Here is a 23,385-nt window from a genome sequence, read left to right on the forward strand (position 1 = left end):
GCACATTGAATATATCATACTGTTCCTTTTTGGCCTACAAAGTTTCTGTTGAAAAATAGCCCTATGGGGTTTCACTTGTATCACTTGCCTGTTAATGTTTGTTTTCCTCTTACTGCTTTTAAGATTCTCTCTTTGTCATTAATTTTTGCCATTTTAATTATATGTCTTCATGTGGACTTCCTTGGGTTCATCTTGTTTGGGGCTGTCTCACTCTGCTTCCTGGATCTGGATATCTGTTTCCTTCCCTAGATTAGGAAAGTATTCAGTTATGATTTCTTCAAGTAAGTTTTCTGTCCACTTCTCTCTTCTCCTTTTGGGATCTCTATAACATGAATGTTATTGTGCTTGATGATGTTATAGAGGCCCCTCAACCTACTTTTATTTATTATAATTTTTTTTTTCTGTTTAGCTTGGTTGTTTCCATTACTCCATCTTCCAGATTAATGATCCATTCTTCTACATCTTCTAATCTGTGGTTAATTCCCTCTAATTAAGTTTTATTTCATTTATTCTTTAGCTCTAAGCGTTTTTTTTTTTTAAATTTTTATCTCTTTGTTTTTTTTTTTTTATTTAAAGATTTTATTTATTTATTCATGATAGTCACAGAGAGAGAGAGGCAGAGACACAGCTCAGAGGGAGAAGCAGGCTCCATGCACCGGGAGCCCGATGTGGGATTCGATCCCGGGTCTCCAGGATCGCACCCTGGGCCAAAGGCAGGCGCCAAACCGCTGTGCCACCCAGGGATCCCATTTATCTCTTTGTTGAAGTTCTCAGAGTTCATCTACTCTCAAGTCTGGTGAGTATTTTTATGACTGTGACTTTGATCTCTTTATTAGGCATATTGCTTATCTTCATTTGCTTTCACTCTTTTTCTGTGATTTTGTCTTATTTTTTTGGAAGATATCCTATTTTCCATTTTTTTTTTCTAACTTTGTTTCTGTGTATTAGGTTGGGTAGCTACCTCTGGTCTTAATTTTGTGACCTTGTGTAGAAGTCGTATGGTGCTCTGTAGTGCAATCCCCTTTGGTAATGAGAATCAGGCAACCTAGAAGCGTCCCCTGTGTGAATGGCATGCACCATCTTGTTGTGGCTGTGCTGTGTGATTGCTGTGGGCCTGCCAGTGGCTGGGGCTGGCCTTCAAGCCAGATGGCTGCAATGATTCAAATCCTATGCTGTGGGCATAGTAGGCAGGGCTTGCTCCTTGTGCTGATGAGAGGCCTGACTGTAGCCACTGTGGGATCTGTCTGGTGGGGCCGACACTCAGCCTATCTATAATTTGCCTTTGCAACAGCTGCAGGTGTACCAAAGGGCAGGGCTTCATCCTACACAGCCAACAAAGAGGCCCAGCTGGAACTGGAAGTGTGCTGGTGTGTGGGGTTCTCTCATCTGCTTCAGGGCAGAAATTCCTTTGAGGAGGGCCCTGGTCCAAGCCAGGACTACCTGCCAGGTGTGACCTGGTAGGAGCTATTTTGGAGAGATACCTGCCAAAGTTAAGGGCTTGGGTGGAGTTGGTCTACTGGAGAATGCCAGAGTGGGGGCACAGTGCTAGCAAGGTAGATGGAGAATGTTAAAACTGGCTATTTACATTAGAAAATACAGCCTTATGCAGACTGATCACTCTTGGATACTTCTTACAAACTCTCAGTATTTATAGTTTAAATTTCCTCTTCCTGTAGTTGCATCTTTATATGTTTTTCTGGATAAGCTCCCAGCAGGGGTCCTCAGAAGCTATGACACTAGTTCTTGTGGGTGAGAACAGAGGAGGTGAAGACATCCTGATACAACTTAATTGTGATATCAACACAACTTTATTTTATTTTTATTTTTAAATTTTATTTATTCATTTATGAAAGACACACAGAGAGAGAGGCAGAGACACAGGCAGAGGGAGAAGCAGGCTCCATGCAGGGAGCCTGATGCGGGACTCGATCCCGGGTCTCCAGGATCACACCCTGGGCTGAAGGCGGCGCTAAACCGCTGAGCCACCCGGGCTGCCCTAATTCTTCTCTCTGTATCTGCAGCAATACTAATTCAGTAGCAGTTCCTTTCATCTTCTCTAGATATGTAGGATAGAACTTGCCACTTCCTGGATCATTTTAGTCCAAGATTTCATGCCTAATTGTCAGTAAGCAACCTAAGCTTTTGCTTACACAAACCACGACACCTTTCAATCGACCCAGAGGCAGTTGGGCTGTACAACAAGAGGGAGTTCCATAGTAGGCCTCGTTCCTCAGCCCATCCTTACATTAGTTTTTCTGTGAAGTAGGTGCCCGGGGAATACCGAAGCGAGCAATCCCGATTTCTAAGTCTCAAATAGTGCATTATTTTTTTATTATTTCTTCTGCAAAGAGAGAGTAACCTATGTGTGCATAATGGTGCATGCTTATAGCTTATTCTCTGAAACAGGGCAGGGTTCCATGTAATTAGTTTGCATAATTTGGAAAGGTTTATTACCTTTGGCCTTACCTGGATGACTCCATGTCCTGCTGAATGAATGAATGAGTCCTCTAAGCTTCAACATGTTGATAATCCTCACGTTTCCTAGTTTAAAATTGAGGCTACTTGGTAGTTATATACGGGTTTCTTGTGTCCAACCACGTTCCAGTGCCACGTACGCCAGCATGACCCGCTTGGTGAGGGGCCCACCCAACGATCCCGTCAGTCGGGATGCTGTGTGTCCGTGTTTTGTGTCTCGTTGCCCTTCTTGTTTAGATATGGCTATGCTTTGACTTGGTTTCCTCCGTAGCCACAAATCCTGGTGTTTTTTCAGATAAACTATAGGAGTCTTGGCTTCTTGAGCTTTCTAGTGCGTTTGTCTACCTGATTATCAAACTTGGCTACTTCAGACTTGACCTTCTGACGTGCACACACCTGCTTAATCACCATGGGGATGTCGTCCAGTGCTATTCTCTGCCAGATGTCCTTACTAGGCCTTCTATCCTATGTCGCAGTCCTTTCCTGCCATGGGCTGACCAAAGAGCTACTCATGTACCGACTGTCCTGGGCCCAATCTACACATAGACGCCTCCTTCTGATTTTCCGAGCAGACTGTCCAGTGGCCAGTTGTGTGGCTACCAACTCAGTCTATCGCACTGATCGTCCTCAGCCTGCGTCTGTCAGACCAGCCCCAGTTCCCGAGGCCACCGAGTGGCAGCACACGCTGGACGCCGGCGGGGAGCCCGGTGCCCCTGAAACCCTGCGTGTGGACTGCTGTGGACCAGGGAGTCCTCCTGCCACCGCCCAGGCTATGGCTGGAAATCCAGCGCGTCCACTGCTGGCATGGCTGGGGCTGTTCGGTCACACAGTGGACCCCCGGCTGCAGGCCCCACGCAGGTGGGTACCGGGTTCAGCTAACGGTTAATGCTCCTGGAACGGGTCTCCTTTATTTGTCAGGGCTGTTTTCCCTGCTGCCGAAGGCCTGGTTGGAGTTTTTGTCTAAGTAGTTTCTCTCCTGTCCGTGGCTCTGTAGTTCCCGGGGCCCCTGGACGCCCAGGTGAGCCCCTCAACCGGCCCATACGTGCTCATGGACCGTGGGACCTTCAGGGTAGAGCCCAGGTGGGTAAACCTGGAGGTTCTGTGGTGGTTCAGGCCACAGTGCTGCTGCTGCAACCTGGGGAGAGCAGGGCTCTGGGTTATACTCAGAGTCCTCGCTGGCTGGTGCCAACGTCTTACACATTCTTACAGCACTTTTCAAATACATAGACGCTGGGTCTCAAGTCTCTATCCATCTAAATTCCCTGCTCTTCCTCTTTAGTCAAATGCATAAATGCATATTTTATTTTTTTTAAAGATTTTATTCATTTATTCATGAGAGAGAGAGAGACAGAGAGAGAGAGAGAGAGAGAGAGAGGCAGAGACAGAGGCAGAGGGGAAACAGGCTCCGTGCAGGAAGCCCAACATGGGACTCAATCCCAGGACTCCAGGATCGCGCCCTGGGCCAAAGGCAGGCGCTAAACTGCTGAGCCACCTGGGGATCCCCTATTTTTTTTTTAAAGATTTTATTTATTTATGTATGAGAGACACACAGAGAGAGAGAGAGAGATGCATAGACACAGGCAGAGGGAGAAGCAGGCCCCATGCAGGGAGCCCGACGTGGGACTCGATCCCGGGTCTCCAGGCTCACACCCTGGGCCAAAGGCGACACTAAACCGCTGAGCCACCCGGGCTGCCCTAAATGTGCTTTAAGATTGCCCCCCAGGGTGCTTGTGCTGTAGCCAATATCCAAACAGGCCTATCGGTCTCTGAGCTGCTGCTCTCGCGGTAGGAGCTGACCTGCGAGCCACGAGCTGACGACTGCGTGTGCTGTCATCGTGCCTCCAGAGGCCCGGATGGTGCCTGCAACGCCTACTGCGGCGCGGGGCTCTCTGGACCTCGCCTGGGTCAAGTTTCCATTTTCTGAGTGTAAGGAATCCAGTTGACTCTATTTTGACCCGAGCCTGTTCTTTTTCCCCTCGTTGTCTGCATAGGTAAGGATGCCCTCAATATAGGGAACAGTGGTTTGTCATCACAGGCCTGGGTGTCTGTGTTAGGAGGCGGTGGCTCTTCCCGGGCTGCTGAGGTGGGCCCGTGGTGGCCCAGCACACGGTATCGTCCGCCCTCCCACGGGAACGCACTCAGGGGCTGGCTCTCCTCATCGCTGGAACCGCAGGGACCTGTCCCGTAGTGTGTCACCGTGTCCTAAAGTCTGCGTCCAGGGGTGATCGGGTCATGACCCTGCTATATGCCAGAGTGCTCCCTCGGTTGGGGACAGTGTGGAAGTTCCTACACCATCCTGGAAATCTCCACGGCCCGTCGGGCTTGAGCAGTGCAGACCGGGTTACCAGGCAGTGCACTCGCAGGCACGCTCATTTGTTCCTTCGGGGGTTCCCGGGGGTTTCCCTGACTTGAGTCGCTCCAGGACATCCACGCCAGGAAGGTCTTCTGTGTGGGGAGCTATAAGGCATTTAACCCCAGGGGGTGCTCTCTCATCTCTTGTGAGGAATCTGCACGCCCGTGTCCCGGAGGTTAATGCTCGTCCTAATCCTCCAGCTAGTTCCCTTCTGCTGTTCCCTTTTCTTGGGTTAGTGGCCTGGCCTGGCCTGGTCGTCGGGAGCCCTCCATCTAACAGCGGAGGAGCCTCTGTAGTCTTTTCACTTACAGAGGGGTTTCTATGGACGTGGCCCGAATCACCCATGCGCCACTGTGGCCAGTGCGGGCCAGGAGGGCTCAGGGCTGTGTTCCACTTTAGCCATCGGTGACTTGCCTAGTGCTAGGATTGGCTTTATCGAGGGGTCGGTGTTGACAGTTCGTGGGCTGATGGGTCTAGGTGTTTGTGTTCTCTTGGTCTATTTACACTGTTGGCTATTTCCATTTCTCTGTGCTGTTGTGGTTTCCGGGGTGTCTATTTGGGTTTCTAGCTTTATGGTGTTGTTCAAGTGACGTGGTCTGAACGGGTTCTGTGCCCAGAGGGGCTCTAGCTGCAGGGCTCCATGGTCTGTCTATATTCGCAGAGGCCCGTCTGTCTACACCCGTGACTGTTCAGGCTAGAGCTCGTGTCCTGACTTCGTTCCTCAGCTGGAGCCAGTCGGTTCTCCAGGGTCTCTGGCACCTGCACACACTGTAATAACGCCTGCCTGCCGGGGGGCCAGGGGGCTGGGGGGGGCAGCTTTTAGGATGACTTAAAATCTGGCCTGTGCCCCTGCCCGGGGTGGGGGGGGGCGTCTCCTTTGAGTCCGAGCCAATGCCCTGCTTTCGTTAGCGTGGCCGTTCCCCAGGGTTCCCCGAAGAGCCGTGCAAGGAAGGGCCGTGCCACACAGGCCGCTTAGTGTCCCTTGGCTGCCGCCCCGGCCCCCAGGGCCCTTGTGATGGAGGAGCAGCCCCTGCAGATGCTCAGAGGTCGCGAGCCCAACCTGCACAGTCTCTGCTCCGGTGAGGGTCGGGGCTGTCCTCCTTCGGGCCCTCACCCTCAGAGCCACTCGAGCGGGGACGGGTCCACTTCTGCCTCGTCACTTCTTACCCGTTACGTGTCTCCCTTCAGTCACTCTGATTGGTTCCATGGTAGTGTTTGCTGTGGTTTTGTCTATTTTCGTGGGCCTCGCCCGTGGTAAGTGAGCTCCCCGGGTGAGAGGGCTTAAAGCAGTCCTTGTCCTCAAGGTGTGGAAGGTGCCCTTAGGAGCAGAGGGTCCGGGGTTCCTCCTACACTGGAGACACCACTTCTCGTGCTAGTACCTTTCTGCCTGTTGGCAGGGTACTTTGTGCTTCTAATAAGTGCACTGAAAAGGGGTTTTTATTGCTTTTTAAAAATATCGAGGCTGTAACTCACTGGGTTGGGGGATAGGCCAACATCTGGACTCACCTTAATTATAAGTTTTATCTGCACTATGTCTTCCATAGGTCCCCAGGGATCCCCAGGAAGTGTATCGTAATCCACTCTACCTCCCCGCCACCTCTTGGGCCATTTTGTTCAGGAGAGCCAGTGAGGCCACTTTTGCTCCCGCCCCCCTGTATTTGTTTAGTGTCAGGAACATGCGTTACTCGTCACCTCATAGAGCATTACAAGCGGTTTTATGGTAAAGCAGTATTCACTGCTGCGGCCAGTATTAGATCCAAAGTGAACGGTTTATAAACTTTGTCCACCAGAAGCTGTCTGTAAGGTCAGTGGAATGCCGTAAGTGGTCAACAGTGTGTTAAAAATTTGTGAGTCTGGTTTGGGCTGTTCCATAGTTTGGTCCATTATACATTTAGTGTAATTTGTCGACCTGTTTTGAATTCGGCATGGAGTGAGGTGCGGCGTGGGGTACTAGCCGGGGACGTTTGATTGCTGGGAAGCCCAGGACCCCTCTGGTACTGTCACCAGCTTAAACTTGCTGCCACAGAAAGATTTTTAGGAGCAGGTTTCCTTTGCTCTGGCGGCTGTGCAAGTAGCTGGGGACTGGCCTCGCTCCCCAGCCCCGGAGGGTCTCGGCTCCCCTAGCCCGGCTGAGCGGGTGCATACGGGGCACGTAGAGTCATGCACGTCAGGGAAGCCAAGGACCTGAAACTAGACGTGTCAGGAGAACACAGGTTTCAAGAGTGGGTTCTTGGGGGACATAACCTCTGCCTAATTTCAAGTCCTTACTTAAAGAATGAACGTTTCCTCTGGGTCTTTTCATAAAAGGGCTCTTTTGAGTTGCTACGGAGACTTAAGATCCTACTCATAAATGATGGATCCTTTAACTATATTTGAGGGAAAAAATGTTTTACGTTGAGTTCTTAATTGTCCTCTTGTAGCCACACCCACGTTCACGGGCTTGATGTTCATCAAAGTCCAGCAGTGAGGCCCTGAGCATGTGGCAAGAGTTTATTGGGAAGGCGGCCAAATGGGACGGGAGAACAGGTTTCAAAACCATCTCTCTGAGATCTCGGGGATTTTTTTTTTTTTTTTTTTTTTAAGGGAAGCAGGAAAGAGCGTCTGGGCAGATGGAGGCGAGCTCTGTGACTCCAAATCAGACAAGGGAAGTAACCAAGTCCAGGAGGGTTAATGTCGTTAATGTCGGTCAGTTGGTCCCGACGCTTCCGGCCGGCGTCTTGACGAAAACCTTTGTGCCTGCAAAACCACTAAATTAGCGCTTAGCTGTCACGCACCAGGCAGGAATATTACAGGAAGGTGGTGGCCGACAGCACTCCAAGAGCAGCCGACCTGGGGAAGAGTTGCCCCTTCGCTTGGGTGCCGGTTGCCTCCTGATTCCCATCCTAGTAGTGGAACCGGCTACCCCCAGGGACTCTCCCTACGAGTCCGGCATTACGTGGACTTAAGACAAGAAATTAATTTCTACAACCAAAGTAAATTCTCCTTCTCAAGATCTGGCTCCCAACTGCCTGTTTTTAAGAACTTGCCTTTCCTCACACAGAGCTGTCTGGCCTCATCTATAGGCCCCAAATAGACCACTAATAGGTAAGTGCTTAATAGCCGGGAAGAAAATTTAGCAGAACCTGTTCCTTACAATTTTTTTTTTTTTTCGATTTTTCAGGGCTCTGTGATCACGGGCTGTCCGCCTCAGACGTTTTTATGCAATGTCTTTTGCAAGATATACCTTATACCTCTCGGGAAAGAAAAAAAAAAAATATGTCCCCTGAACAGCAACCGATCTTTAAAATGATAAGGCCCTTTTACCTCCACTTTAAGAAGATCCTACCAAATTTAGAGAGAAATTGGATGGATTAGTAACCATTCACAACCCCTCTGATGAAAGGAAACCGATGACCAAACCGATGACCAAAATTTCTTAGGCCCTCCTCCCTTAATCTGCTAAAGACCAATATTGGCCGATAGATACCAAAGTTGAAATTTATACTCAGAAAGTAGGTTTTTGTTAAAATGCTTTATACAGACTTTACAAAGACCTAAGTCTTTTTATTCTAATTTTAGTTAAAGATTTCCCAGATATAAAGCAGCAAACTAAAGAAAAGTAGGTGAGTCCCTTATTTTTCAGGATGTAAATGGATGTTCTTTGGGGAAATCAGAAACAATGGTTCTTATCTTGCCAATCTTTACAGAGCAGAAATGCAACTCTAGAAACCACTCAAAGCCCATCTGTCTTTACTAATCCCAAAGCTTGCCTATTCCTTTCAAATGTTTCTAGGTATTATAGAAGATCATGATGTAGGATGAAAATTATCCTATACTTTGTGGGGGGGGGGTGGAGGAAATTAAATAACAAATACCTCAAAACTCTTGGAACAAAAATTATAATTTTTAAGTCTTTATTTCTTTTAAATTCTTAAAATTTTTAAATTCTTTTAATTCCTGAAATTCTTCTAATTCTTAAGAGTTTTTAATTCCAGCTAACATACAGTGTGAGTTTCAGGTGTACAATTTAGTGATTCAACATTTCCGTATAACACCCAGTGCTCATCACAAGTGCCCTTCTTAATCCCTACCACCTGTTTAACTCATGCGCCCCGGCCCCCCAACCATCTCTTTGATCTGTAAAGAGTCCATTCCTGATTTGTTTCTCCCCTCCCTCATTTTTCACTTTGCTCATTTCTTTTATTTTTTAAATTCCACATATTGGTGAAATCCTATGGTATTTGTCTTTTTCTATTTCACTTAGCATTATACCCTATAGCTTCCTCTATGTTGTTGGAAATGGCAAGATTTCATTCTTTTTTATGGCTGAAAAATACTCCATTATATATATATATATATATATACACACACACACACACACGTATTATATGTATATATACTCCATTATGTATAAATTCCATTATAAATATATATATTCCATATGCGTGTATATATATGTGTGTGTGTGTATATATAAAATGAAGCCACCTCCTCTTTATTCATCAACTGATGGACACCAGGGCTGCTTCCATATCTTGGCTATTAAAAATAATGTAGCTATAAAGACGGGGGTGCATATATTCCTTTGAATTAGTGTTCTTGTATTCACTATACTATATATATACACTATACTGTATTCTATAGTATATACATCACTATAATGTAGTGAGATTAATGAGTCATAAGGTAGTTCTATTTTTAACTTTTTGAGGAACGTAGTGACTGTGCCAGCTTGCATTCCCACCAACAGTGCAGGAGGGTTCCTTTTTCTCCACGTCCTCCCCGACACCTGTTGTTTCTACTGTTGTTGATTTAAGCCATTCTGATAGGTGTGAGGGGATATCTCCTTGTATTTTTAATTTGCATTTCCCTGGTGGTAAGTGATGTTGAGCATCTTTTTATTTGTCTGTTTCGCATCTCTAGGGTTTCTTTGAAGAAGTAAGTGCCCATTTTTTCATTGCACTATTTGTTTTTTTGGTGTCGAGTTATAGAAATTCTTTATGTATTTTGGGTACTGAGCCTTTATCAGATCTGTCATTTGCAAGTATCTTCTCCCATTCGGTAGGTTGGCTTTTAGCTTCATCTGGTTTGGTATCAGGGTAATGCTGGCCTCACAGAATGAAGTTGGAAGCTTTCCCTTCCTCTTCTATTTTCTGGAAGGGTTTGAGAATAGATATTAACTCTTCTTTAAATGTTTGATAGATTTCACCTGTGAAGCCATCTCATCCTGGATTTTTGTTTATTGGGAGTTTTTTGATTACTGATTCAATTTCATTACTAGTAATCAATATGATCAAATGTTCTGTTTCTTTCTGATTCAGTTTAGAGAGGTTATGTTTTTAGGAATTTATTTCTTATAGGATGTCCAATTTCTTAGCATATAATTTTCCATGACCTTCTCTTATAATCCTTTGTATTTCTGTGGTGGTATTTTTCCTCTTTCATTTTTGACTTTGAGTCCCCCCTTCTCTTTCATGAGTCTAGCTAAAGGTTTATTAATTTTGTTGATCTTTTTAAAGAACTATCTTTTGGTTCCATTGATCTGTTCAATTGTTTTTTTTAATCTATTTCATTTATTTCTGTCCTAATCCTTATTATTTCCTTCCTTCTGCTAGTTTTGGGCTTTGCTTGTTCCTCTTTTCCCAGCTTCCTTAGGTATAAAATTAGGTTGTTTGAGATTTTTCTTGTTTCTTGATGTAGGCCTGTATGGCTATAGACTTCCCTCTTAGAATAGCTTTTGCTGCATCTTAAAGATTTTGGACCATTGTGTTTTCATGTTCACTTGTCTCCATGTATTTTTTTTTAAAGTTTTTCTTTGATTTCTTCATTGACACAGTTGCTGTTTAGTAGCGTTTTGTTTAATCTCCATGTATTTATGTGATTTCCAGATTTTTTAGTTGCATAGCATTGTGATCAGAAAAGATGCATGTTATGGTTTGTGTTTTTTTAAAATTTTTATTTATTTATGATAGTCACACACACACACACAGAGAGGCAGAGACACAGGCAGTGGGAGAAGCAGGCTCCATGCACCGGGAGCTTGACGCAGGACTAGATTCTGGGTCTCCAGGACTGTGCCCTGGGCCAAAGGCAGACGCCAAACCGCTGCACCACCCAGGAATCCCCATGATTTCAGTTTTTTTGAATTTCTTGAGACTTGTTTTGTGGCCTAATGTGATTTATTCTGGAGCGTTTTCCGTGTTCACTGGAAGTGTGTGTATTTTGCTGAGTATTTTGTTAAATCCTTCTGGTCCAATTTGTCATTCAAAGCCACTGTTTCCTTGTTGATTTTCGGTCTGGGTGACTTATCCATTGATGAAAGTGTGGTGTTAAAACCCACTACTATTATTACATTACTATTAATTTCTTCCATTATGTTTGTTATTAGCTGTTTTATGTATTTGGGTACTCCCATGTTGGGTGCATAAATATTTGCAATTGTTATACCTTTTTTTTTTTTTTTTAAAGATTTTATTTTAGAGATGGGGAGAGACAGAGGGAGAGAATCCTCAAACAGACTCCTCATTGAGTGCAGAGCCTGATGCAGGGCTCGGTCCCAGGACCCTGAGATCATGACCTGAGCCAAAACTGAGTCATCTGCCTAACCAACTGAGCCACCTAGGCTCTCCTACTATTGTTATACCTTCTTGTTGAATTGTTCCTTTTATGATTATGTGGTATCCTTCTTTGTCTCTTGTTACAGTCTTTGTTTTAAAGTCTATTTTGTTTGATGTAAGTATTGTTATTCCAGCTTTCTTTTTGCTTCCATTTGCATGATAAATGCTCTCCATCCCTTCCGTTCCAATCTGTATATATCTTTAGGTCTGAAATGAGTCTCTTGGAGGCAGCATATAGATGGGTCTTCCCATGTTATCCATTTATCACCCAATTTTTTTGATTAGGTAGTTTAGTCCTATATTCAAAATAATTATCAATAAGTATTGCCATTTTGTTACTTGTTTTATGGTTGTTTTTGTAGTTCCTGTTTTTTCCTTGCTTTCTTGTGGCTTCATGATATGCTTGAATTCCTTTCTTTTTAGTTTTTGCATATCTGACAGATTACCATTAGGTCTGTGGTTTGATTTGTGGTTACCATTAGGTTTATATATAGTATCCTATGCACTATATTAACTTGATGGTTGCTAAAGTTTGAACCCATTCTAAAAGCACTAAATTTTTTATTCTCTCCAGCCCACATTTTAGGTATGTTTTTATACTTTTCATCCTTTTATTTTGTGAATGCCTTGACTGATTTTCATGGATATATTTGATTGTACGGCTGTAATGCTTTAACCTCCATACTGGTTTTACAAGAGATTAATATACTATTTTTACCATACTTATATGTACCTGTGAAAATTTTCCCTTATTTCTTATTCCTCCTATGTTCTTTCCTTTCCACTCAAAGAATCCCCATTGACATTTCTTGTAGGTCTGGTTTAGTGTTCATGAATTTAACTTTTTTTTTTTTTTTTTGTCAGAGAAACTTCTATACTTATATGCTATCCAGCAAAGCTATCATTTTTTGGCTACAGATGTTTCCCTTTTAGCATTTTGAGTATATCATGCCTGAAGTCAGTGGATAGTCTTGTGGGGTTTCCATTGTATGTAACTGTTTTCTCTTGCTAATTCTAAAATTCTTTATCAGAATTTTTTGCCATTTTAACTATTATGTCCTGGTGTGGACCAACTGCGGTTGTATTTGTTGGGGGCTTTCTGTGCCTCCTGGATCTGGATTTCTGTTTTCTTCTCCAGATTAGGGAAGTTTTCAGCTCTTATTTCTTAAAATAAACTTTTTGCCCCCCTTTTCTCTCTCTTCTTCTGGAATCTCTATAATGTGAATGTTATTATACTTGATGGTGTCACTGTGTTTCTTCAACCTATTCTCATTTTCTAATATTCTTTTTTCTCTTTCCCATTCTATTTAGTTGCTTTCTATTACTCTATCCTTCAGGTCACTGATCAATTCTTCTGCATCCTCTTGTCTACTAGTTAATTTCAGTTGAGTTCATCTCTGAGTCGTTCTTTCTAATTTTTTTTTTTTAAATCCTCTACTCTTTTCTCAAATCCAGTGGGTATCTTTAGGACAATTACTTTAAATTTTCTGTTTGGCTTATTGCTTATCTCTATTTTGTTTAGCTCTCTTGCTGCGAGTTTGTCCTGTTCTTTCATTTGGGACATATTCCTCTGTCTTCACATTTTGTCTAGCTTTCCGTGTCTATGTGTTAGGAAAGTCAGCTATGTTTGCTTTTGAAATTAGTGGCCTCTGAAGAAAAGGTCCTATAGTGCCTCGCAATGTGATGTCTCCTATGCAGCAGAACCTAATGCTTCAGGGTTATTTTCTATGTGTGTTGTGTGTAGCCTTCTTTTGTAGGTGAGATGTGTTTGACTTCAGTTGTCTTCAATGGCTCTTTGCCTTTTATGGGCAGGTTTTGGTCACTATATGGTTAAGGGGCCAGACTGGGGCCAGACCAAGACCAGATGCCCACCCTCAGCTCATTTGCAAGAACTGTGGTTGCACTGAACTGCAGCATGTTCTCCCAGCATTGTCCCTGGAGAGGTTTTGTTGGTGAGTAGGGCCTGCAGTCAGACCATATGTCTGCTCCAAGCCCACTGTTGGGGCTGCAGTCAAACTAATGTGTGTGGTTATTTTCACTTTCCCCAGAGCAGGAGTCACTGTGGAGTGGTGCTGGCCACTGTCAGGTTCGCTTGCACAATGCTTTGCTTGTGGTGCCACTTTGGATGGACTCTTGCCAGGTGGAGCAGATTGGATGGGAGAGTCTGCAGGAGGACACAAGGGTGGGATCACAATGTAAGCAAGATTTGCACCCATATTTGCCTATGGGAAAATACCTGGAGCCATTTTGGAGGAACTCCTGCCCAGTATGGCTAGATGGGGCATATTCATAGGAGAGAATGTGGGTGGGGTTTGGGCTGGAACCCACAGAGGTCCATGTACCTAGGCATTCTCGATGTGGCTTCTTCTCTGAGATTAACTATGAAAAGTCTGTTCTGTCAGTCCTTGGGTGGTTTTCTGGGACACTTACAGGGAGGTGGGTGTAATCTAGGTGTATCCATGGGATGAGGTAAGCCTAGGATCTTCCTACTCTGACATCTTTCCTGGAAGTTTGATTAGGTTACAGAATTTTCCTACAACAACAAAAAAGTTGAGAGTGGCTGACTGATATCTTGTGAAGCTTTTGTGGAGAAACTATTTTAAAAGTTTTACCTACAGTGTTTTTGGTAACTGAAACCTTTGCTAAGTGAGGAGTTAATCTAGATATTCAATGAATTTATTTCCCAATAAAATAAACTTAATCTCTAGTAAAGTTTTTTTGTGGAAAAAAACTATTGGAAGATAATGATTTTATTTATTGGAAGATTATGTTATGAAGAAACACATATTTCTAGAGATTGGCCAATTCTGAATGTATTCATCAATCTAAAGATGCATTAAGTAAATTAACGGTTCTCAATTGCTCATTATTTTTCACTATAAAGTTTCTAAGGGTTAAAATTATAATTAATATGTGATATTATGTAATAAAAAGAAAAGTAGGACATGTGTTTTTTTAATCCTAAAATGAGACTAATTATTTAAAAAGGAAAAAAAAAACAGGTAAGAATCTAAATGTGGGAAAAAAAAAAAGCCTTGAAAGGTTTGTGAACGGGGAATCTTTAAAATGAATTTTAATGTGTGGTTATGCTGGATTTGAGTTTTAATATAAAAAGGTAGAACAAAACTAAAATTCATTTTTTGTCTCTGTTTCTTAAAGGTTTTTAACTTTTAATATAATCTATCTAGAAAAACAAAAGGTGTGTTTTGTCTTTAAGTCCTTGATTACTTAGAAAAAAGTTTGCCTGTGAAGTCTTTGCCACTTTAGTTAAATGGATGACCAAGCATTGTTTTATAATCTGTGATTCTGTTTAATGAAAAGTCTGAACTTTTTTTTTTTTGACAAACCTCCCAAAATCGAATTCTAAAATCAAGTGTTTTTGGGATCCCTGAGTGGCGCAGCGGTTTGGCACCTGCCTTTGGCCCAGGGTGCGATCCTGGAGACCCGGGATCGAATCCCACGTTGGGCTCCCGGTGCATGGAGCCTGCTTCTCCCTCTGCCTGTGTCTCTGCCTCTCTCTCTCTCTCTCTGTATGACTATCATAAATTAAAAAAATTAAAAAAAAATAAAATCAAGTGTTTTTGAGTTTGAAATTTCCCACAGGATCCCTGCAAGATTTCAAGGATTAATTCTCCTCATAAAAGAAAGATGTTAATTATGCTTATTTGGTATGTTAAATTACGTGGGAATCATTGTCAAATAGGTGATGCTAAACCTTCTTAGATTATATTTCCATAAATATGATTAAGATAAGTAAGCTAGAAGTTACATGAAACTCCTAGAAAGCTGATATGTCCTGGATTATAGTATAATTCTATGTTATATAATTCTAATTATTATCTTGAAGTGCTGAGCATCATAGAAATGACCCAGTTTCTTTGTCAATTGCATTGTCATGAATTCTAATCAGATATTTAACCATTACCATTTCTAAGTCTTTTTGTCATTTACAGACAGTTGTTTTACCTTGATGCTTCTGCAAAAGTGCTTCATCATCAAGGAGATTCAAGGAAAAGACTGATGACTGTAGAATACAGGTCTCTAATAACTTAGATTATACCATTGAACTGAGTAAGAATTTAGAGAACTAATGGAGAAACTCATGGCTTCATAAAACTAACAGAAGATCAAGATCAACAGAAACAGGACTCAATAAACTGAAAATTATAATCTTTATGACTTTTTGTTTGACATCCTGCTCTTTTTTAAATCTTTTTTCCAGATATAGGAAAACCTTTCCACAGAAATTTGATAAATTATACATCTGTAAGCAAAATGAAAACATCTGTCTTCTACCTGATTCCCCCAGAATTTGGAAACTCTCAGTGAGTAGTCGTAATTACTCACAGAGATATATCACTCATGGTCAGTAAGAATCTGTTTTCCTTAGGACATGGTTGGGAGCACTATGTCCCAAGGTTTTTAAACCCAAAGGTCTTAAAAACCTGAAGGTTTTTAATAAAAACCTTTTATTACTAAGGTTTTGACTGGAATGTCATAGTTAAGAGAGATCTGCATAGGCTCACATGTGACCAGACAGCTTTAAGGAGCCAATAAAGTACCTTGGAAATCTCAGTGTGATATCTTGCTTATGGGGTTTCAACATCCTTCCCAGGTAGGTAAAGAAGGTCACTTCCAGGCAGGTGTGGGAACCTCAGGACATTTTGGGGACTCTAATAAGAAGAAAAGTAACCCAAATCAGAAGGTATTGAGGGCAAAGCATGATGGCTTTATTTCTAAGCCTCAAGAGACTCTTAAAAATTCAGTCTGTGCTGCCTTATGAAAAGTTCCAGCAAAGCAGACTTAAAAGAGCCTATATGATCAGTTACTACTCACTGCACTTACATAATCAAGCTAAATTCACTGAAACCAGCCTTATTTGCAAACAAACCAGTCTTCCTATGGTTTATAATTGGTAGAAATGGGAGTGATTATAGAAAAATTGTTTTAAGTGAAACTAGGTGAACTCTTAGATACTAGATTCCAGTTCTGTTACTTGTATTTGAGGTTTTGTTTCCTACCTGGAAAGTAGAGCCTGAAATCTTACAGATTTTCAAATGTCTGGTTACGTCTTTCCAAAGTAACACTTCTGATGAACTCCCATTCTTTGGACTTGAAATCATTGAGAAATAAAATGGCCCCCCCTTTTTTTTGAAGCATTGAAAGCTGAATATGAATGACATCATGGGACCAGAGAAATCAGCACAACAGCTTCTGTATGGATAATCTTTGGGTGACCACGCAGAGGCCAGTACAAAGATCGCCAGAGACATGTACACTGCAACCAGAGAGATCTGGCTGTGGCTGCCTGCCCTTGTCCAAAGCTGCTTAGAAACTGACGTCTGGAAACCTCCACTGGTTACCCTCAGAACTGAGAACCTGGTTTATACTTTGCTCCAATTAGTAACCATTATTTTCCTTTTATCTCTGTAGAAATGACTTAATACTTGATTACTTGAACCATAGACCTAACTTAGGGAACGTAACTGTGAGACCATTTCCTGAATTGAGTTTAATGAACTGTGTCCTTGTCAGGACTGAGACCAATTCAACAAGATGAGAAATTCTCCAGGCTCAGTATGTGAACCTTCCAGTAAAGTTCCAGAAGAGGGAACCATCAGGACCCAGGGCTGGCCCGACTCTTGCTTTTGGCTTGGGTCATGATCTCAGGGTTGTGAGATCGAGCCTCTGTAATAGAGTCTCCTGGAAATTACCTTCCTCCCCCATACCCGCCCCCCACAAGCACACACATGCTCATTCTCTCGAAAATTAAAAATAAAGGGGGGGGTGGGGAGGAAAGAAAAAAAAGAGGTACCATCCTGCACCAAGAGGTAGACATTCTTAATCAGAGACCGGGAATTCAGGGCCAGAGAAGCCTATAATATACAAACCTTTGCTACTTTTACTGCTTTATTACCCCAGCCCAGGTTCTGTCTAGAATTCCTTACTAATATAAGTTTTCTTCATCCTCTAAATTCCTTGCAGATTTAGGTTTCTTTGTCTAAAACATATGAAAGCTGCCTGCATTGGTCATTGCTTTGGGTCTCAATTTTGTGTTTGAGCTTCTGTATGCACATCATAAAACCTTTTTTTCTCATGTTTTCTTTCCCCAAACCAGTCACCAAAGCCCCCAGGCCTCTCCTAATGGCCGCATCCTGACAAGGCAGGCCAGAGTCCTGCAGGCAGATGCCACTGTAAACACCTGGACTCTCCTGACACCCTGCTCCAGCTCTCTGGCTACCCTGATCTCCAGGGCCTGTGCTGCATAGCATGGGCCCGGATTGGCCAGTGAAGCTCTAGCTGGTCCCCAGCCACCTGCCCAGTGGGCGTCCATCACTTAAAGCCGACACTTTGGGAATATTTTAAACTAGTGCCTCTAGTCCTCATTTGGACTGGTTGCCTGATGAGGACCGTGGCATCACCAGTAATCCGGGATCTCAGATGTATCTCCCTGGAGGATACCTACCCCAGTCAGACTGGCCTAACCCCAGCAATAGTCGGTCCAGTTTCCTCCACTTCTGCCTTCAGGGGGAGTGACTTGTGTAACTTGCGGCTTGGAACTGGGCAAATGCCAGGTATCCCCAATAGTGCCTCCTGTGACCTGGGCTTGCCCTGCTCTAGATTCCTGGCTATCCCCAGCACGCTCCCCTGCAGGAGCAGCGTGCACCCTGTCAGCTGTACATGGCGGCTTGGGCCATCCAGGCCTATGGAGCCAGGGCCTCTCCCCAACCACCAAAATTTTTAGAGTAAATGGAGCCCACTGTCCCAAAACCACTGAGGCAGCCACTGCAATGTGTACCCCCTTGTACTTACTGCGTGTAGGGTTCCTAGGCCTCTGTGGCTGTGAAAGGTACCTCCTCCGTTCACCCAATTTAGCGCTGGTAAGGCAGGCCACATTGCCCTGGCCCTGCCTTGAGGGAGAATACGAACATTGAAATAGGTTAGATTTTGGAATTAGGCAGATGCCTTCTACCCTCAAACCCCACTCCTGCGACCAGGCTTCTCTCGACACTTTCCCTGTAACAGGGAAACTCTATGCTACTCTCACCACTGTGGCCTGATCTGCACTAGATGAACCCCATCGTCGGGCCTCCATTAGAAACATTTTGAAAAACACTGAAAGGCAGGAGGTCACCTGTAAATATACCTTAATTACTAACCCGACAAAATTGCCCAAGAGGTGGTTGAGGGGTAAAATAGTTTATAGTAAATTTTCCTGAGGATCCCTGGGGACCTATTGAAGGTCCAGACTGGACTTAGGCCAACATCTGGAGTCTCCTTAATTATAAGTTTTGTTGGCCTATCCCCCAACTCAGTGAATTACAGTCTCGATATTTTTAAAAAGCAATAAAAACCCCTTTTCAGTGCACTTATTAGAAGCACAAAGTACCCTGTCAACAGGCAGAAAGGTACTAGCACGAGAAGTGGTGTCTCCAGTGTAGGAGGAACCCCGGATCCCTCTGCTCCTAAGGGCACCTTCCACACCTTGAGGACAAGGACTGCTTTAAGCCCTCTCACCCGGGGAGCTCACTTACCACGGGCGAGGCCCACGAAAATAGACAAAACCACAGCAAACGCTACCATGGAACCAATCAGAGTGACTGAAGGGAGACACGTAACGGGTAAGAAGTGACAAGGCAGAAGTGGACCCGTCCCCGCTCGAGTGGCTCTGAGGGTGAGGGCCCGAAGGAGGACAGCCCCGACCCTCACCGGAGCAGAGACTGTGCAGGTTGGGCTCGCGACCTCTGAGCATCTGCAGGGGCTGCTCCTCCATCACAAGGGCCCTGGGGGCCGGGGCGGCAGCCAAGGGACACTAAGCGGCCTGTGTGGCACGGCCCTTCCTTGCACGGCTCTTCGGGGAACGGCCACCCTAACGAAAGCAGGGCATTGGCTCGGACTCAAAGGAGAGGCGCTCCCCCCTCCCCTGGGCAGAGGCACAGACCAGATTTTAACTCATCCTAAAAGCTGCCTCCCCCCAGCCCCCTGGACCCCGGCAGGCAGGCGTTATTACAGTGTGTGCAGGTGCCAGAGACCCTGGAGAACCGACTGGCTCCAGCTGAGGAACGAAGTCAGGACACGAGCTCTAGCCTGAACAGTCACGGGTGTAGACAGACGGGCCTCTGCTGAATATAGACAGACCATGGAGCCCTGCAGCTAGAGCCCCTCTGGGCACAGAACCCGTTCAGACCACGTCACTTGAACAACACCATAAAGCTAGAAACCCAAGTAGACACCCCGGAAACCACAACAGCACAGAGAAATGGAAATAGCCAACAGTGTAAATAGACCAAGAGAACACAAACACCTAGACCCATCAGCCCACGAACTGTCAACACCGACCCCTTGATAAAGCCAATCCTAGCACTAGGCAAGTCACCGATGGCTAAAGTGGAACACAGCCCTGAGCCCTCCTGGCCCGCACTGGCCACAGTGGCGCATGGGTGATTCGGGCCACGTCCATAGAAACCCCTCTGTAAGTGAAAAGACTACAGAGGCTCCTCCGCTGTTAGATGGAGGGCTCCCGACGACCAGGCCAGGCCAGGCCACTAACCCAAGAAAAGGGAACAGCAGAAGGGAACTAGCTGGAGGATTAGGACGAGCATTAACCTCCGGGACACGGGCGTGCAGATTCCTCACAAGAGATGAGAGAGCACCCCCTGGGGTTAAACGCCTTATAGCTCCCCACACAGAAGACCTTCCTGGCGTGGATGTCCTGGAACGACTCAAGTCAGGGAAACCCCCGGGAACCCCCGAAGGAACAAATGAGCGTGCCTGCGAGTGCACTGCCTGGTAACCCGGTCTGCACTGCTCAAGCCCGACGGGCCGTGGAGATTTCCAGGATGGTGTAGGAACTTCCACACTGTCCCCAACCGAGGGAGCACTCTGGCATATAGCAGGGTCATGACCCAATCACCCCTGGACGCAGACTTTAGGACACGATGACACACTACGGGACACGGTCCCTGCGCTTCCAGCGATGAGGAGAGCCAGCCCCTGAGTGCGTTCCCGTGGGAGGGCGGACGATACCGTGTGCTGGGCCACCACGGGCCCACCTCAGCAGCCCGGGAAGAGCCACCGCCTCCTAACACAGACACCCAGGCCTGTGATGACAAACCACTGTTCCCTATATTGAGGGCATCCTTACCTATGCAGACAACGAGGGGAAAAAGAACAGGCTCGGGTCAAAATAGAGTCAACTGGATTCCTTACACTCAGAAAATGGAAACTTGACCCAGGCGAGGTCCAGAGAGCCCCGCGCCGCAGTAGGCGTTGCAGGCACCATCCGGGCCTCTGGAGGCACGATGACAGCACACGCAGTCGTCAGCTCGTGGCTCGCAGGTCAGCTCCTACCGCGAGAGCAGCAGCTCAGAGACCGATAGGCCTGTTTGGATATTGGCTACAGCACAAGCACCCTGGGGGGCAATCTTAAAGCACATTTAGGGCAGCCCGGGTGGCTCAGCGGTTTAGTGTCGCCTTTGGCCCAGGGTGTGATCCTGGAGACCCGGGATCGAGTCCCACGTCGGGCTCCCTGCATGGGGCCTGCTTCTCCCTCTGCCTGTGTCTATGCATCTCTCTCTCTCTCTCTGTGTCTCTCATACATAAATAAATAAAATCTTTAAAAAAAAATAGGGGATCCCCAGGTGGCTCAGCAGTTTAGCGCCTGCCTTTGGCCCAGGGCGTGATCCTGGGGTCCTGGGATTGAGTCCCATGTTGGGCTTCCTGCACGGAGCCTGTTTCCCCTCTGCCTCTGTCTATGCATCTCTGTCTCTCTGTTTCTCTCTCTATCTCATGAATAAATGAATGAAATCTTTAAAAAAAATAAAATATGCATTTATGCATTTGACTAAAGAGGAAGAGCAGGGAATTTAGATGGATAGAGACTTGAGACCCAGCCTCTATGTATTTGAAAAGTGCTGTAAGAATGTGTAAGACGTTGGCACCAGCCAGTGAGGACTCTGAGTATAACCCAGAGCCCTGCTCTCCCCAGGTTGCAGCAGCAGCACTGTGGCCTGAACCACCACAGAACCTCCAGGTTTACCCACCTGGGCTCTACCCTGAAGGTCCCACGGTCCACGAGCACGTATCAGCCGGTTGAGGGGCTCTCCTGGGCGTCCAGGGGTCCCGGGAACTACAGAGCCACGGACAGGAGAGAAACCACTTAGACGAAAACTCCAACCAGGCCTTTGGCAGCAGGGAAAACAGTCCTGACAAATAAAGGAGACCCGTTCCGGAGCATTAACCGTTAGCTGAACCCGGTACCCACCTGCGTGGGGCCTGCAGCCGGGGGTCCACTGTGTGACCGAACAGCCCCAGCCATGCCAGCAGCGGACGCGCTGGATTTCCAGCCGTAGCCTGGGCGGTGGCCGGAGGACTCCCTGGTCCACAGCAGTCCACACGCAGGGTTTCAGGGGCACCGGGCTCCCCGCCGGCGTCCAGCGTGTGCTGCCACTCGGTGGCCTCGGGAACTGGGGCTGGTCTGACAGACGCAGGCTGAGGACGATCAGTGCGATAGACTGAGTTGGTAGCCACACAACTGGCCACTGGACAGTCTGCTCGGAAAATCAGAAGGAGGCGTCTGTGTGTAGATTGGGCCCAGGACGGTCGGTGCATGAGTAGCTCTTTGGTCAGCCCATGGCAGGAAAGGACTGCGACATAGGATAGAAGGCCTAGTAAGGACATCTGGCAGAGAATAGCACTGGACGACATCCCCATGGTGATTAAGCAGGTGTGTGCACGTCAGAAGGTCAAGTCTGAAGTAGCCAAGTTTGATAATCAGGTAGACAAACGCACTAGAAAGCTCAAGAAGCCAAGACTCCTATAGTTTATCTGAAAAAACACCAGGATTTGTGGCTACGGAGGAAACCAAGTCAAAGCATAGCCATATCTAAACAAGAAGGGCAACGAGACACAAAACACGGACACACAGCATCCCGACTGACGGGATCGTTGGGTGGGCCCCTCACCAAGCGGCTCATGCTGGCGTACGTGGCACTGGAACGTGGTTGGACACAAGAAACCCGTATAATACTACCAAGTAGCCTCAATTTTAAACTAGGAAACGTGAGGATTATCAACATGTTGAAGCTTAGAGGACTCATTCATTCATTCAGCAGGACATGGAGTCATCCAGGTAAGGCCAAAGGTAATATACCTTTCCAAATTATGCAAACTAATTACATGGAACCCTGCCCTGTTTCAGAGAATAAGCTATAAGCATGCACCATTATGCACACATAGGTTACTCTCTCTTTGCAGAAGAAATAATAAAAAAAATAATGCACTATTTGAGACTTAGAAATCGGGATTGCTCGCTTCGGTATTCCCCGGGCACCTACTTCACAGAAAAACTAATGTAAGGATGGGCTGAGGAACGAGGCCTACTATGGAACTCCCTCTTGTTGTACAGCCCAACTGCCTCTGGGTCGATTGAAAGGTGTCGTGGTTTGTGTAAGCAAAAGCTTAGGTTGTTTACGACAATTAGGTATGAAATCTTGCAAGTTCTATCCTACATATCTAGAGAAGATGAAAGGAACTCCTACTGAATTAGTATTGCCGCAGATAGAGATAGGAATTAGCATTAACCCCACTACAGAATCTAAAATTAAAGGAAATTTGTAATAATACTAATTATGAAACATAGTATCTATAGTACTGAGAAGACCATAGGCCTGCCATAGTAAAACATACTTGGTGACCAAAGGAGAAGGCATATTACAGCAAAATAAAGACCATAATGTGATGCGTCTATAAAATTTTCAGCCACGTAGAACATCATTCTGTGCATTATCAGAACTAGACTAACATCTAGCATAGTATAATGCAGAGCAAATATGTTTGCACCAAGATGGTCAACGATGGCCATAGCAATGATAGATTTCCTTAGATGGCAAGAAGAATTACAAATTTGAAAAAAAAAAAGAATTACAAATTTGTAGGGTACTATATTTGCAGTCATGAATC

The 23,385-nt window shown here is 45.3% G+C and overlaps 2 long non-coding RNA genes across 5 annotated transcripts; one reads left to right on the forward strand and one right to left on the reverse strand.

Annotated features, from left to right (window-relative positions):
- Positions 1 to 657: 657 nt before the first annotated feature.
- LOC111092017 lies at positions 658 to 17,465 on the forward strand. 3 transcript variants are annotated; one of them, XR_005377271.1, is made up of 4 exons: positions 658 to 796; positions 2,952 to 3,333; positions 15,378 to 15,749; positions 16,582 to 17,465. It is a non-coding gene; the product is annotated as an uncharacterized LOC111092017 (long non-coding RNA). The 3 variants fall into 3 exon arrangements; XR_005377270.1 differs by lacking the exons at positions 658 to 796; positions 15,378 to 15,749; positions 16,582 to 17,465 and adding an exon at positions 3,470 to 3,732 and having other exon boundaries at positions 2,719 to 3,333; XR_005377272.1 differs by lacking the exons at positions 658 to 796; positions 2,952 to 3,333; positions 16,582 to 17,465 and adding an exon at positions 7,240 to 7,912 and having other exon boundaries at positions 15,378 to 15,600.
- On the reverse strand, positions 12,251 to 22,303 carry LOC119865445. Of its 2 annotated transcripts, XR_005377269.1 has the most exons (4): positions 21,689 to 22,303; positions 18,238 to 18,335; positions 15,987 to 16,097; positions 12,251 to 13,588 (listed from the first exon to the last, which is right to left on the reverse strand). It is a non-coding gene; the product is annotated as an uncharacterized LOC119865445 (long non-coding RNA). The 2 variants fall into 2 exon arrangements; XR_005377268.1 differs by lacking the exon at positions 12,251 to 13,588 and having other exon boundaries at positions 15,607 to 16,097.
- Between the last annotated feature and the right edge of the window lie 1,082 nt (positions 22,304 to 23,385).

This window comes from Canis lupus, chromosome 23 (assembly GCF_011100685.1).
Source record: "Canis lupus familiaris isolate Mischka breed German Shepherd chromosome 23, alternate assembly UU_Cfam_GSD_1.0, whole genome shotgun sequence".
Classification (NCBI taxonomy): Eukaryota; Metazoa; Chordata; class Mammalia; order Carnivora; family Canidae; genus Canis; species Canis lupus.